This window comes from Trachymyrmex cornetzi, unplaced genomic scaffold (genome assembly GCF_001594075.2).
Source record: "Trachymyrmex cornetzi isolate Tcor2-1 unplaced genomic scaffold, Tcor1.1 scaffold353, whole genome shotgun sequence".
NCBI classification, from domain to species: domain Eukaryota; kingdom Metazoa; phylum Arthropoda; class Insecta; order Hymenoptera; family Formicidae; genus Trachymyrmex; species Trachymyrmex cornetzi.
Genome location: NW_017298246.1, coordinates 28,685 through 28,884, shown reverse-complemented (window position 1 = coordinate 28,884; position 200 = coordinate 28,685).

Sequence of the window (200 nt, the reverse complement as noted above, 5' to 3'; positions counted from 1 at the left end):
CGCACTGTCACGTGTGCGAGAAACCGTTTACACCAGACGATACGCGGGTACGCAATCACTGCCACCTCACTGGACGATACAGAGGCCCCGCGCACTCAAATTTCAATCTAAATTACCGAGATTCGCGTTGCATACCTGTAGTCTTTCATAACTTATCCGGTTACGACGCTCATTTTATTATCAAGGAAATTGCAACCGCG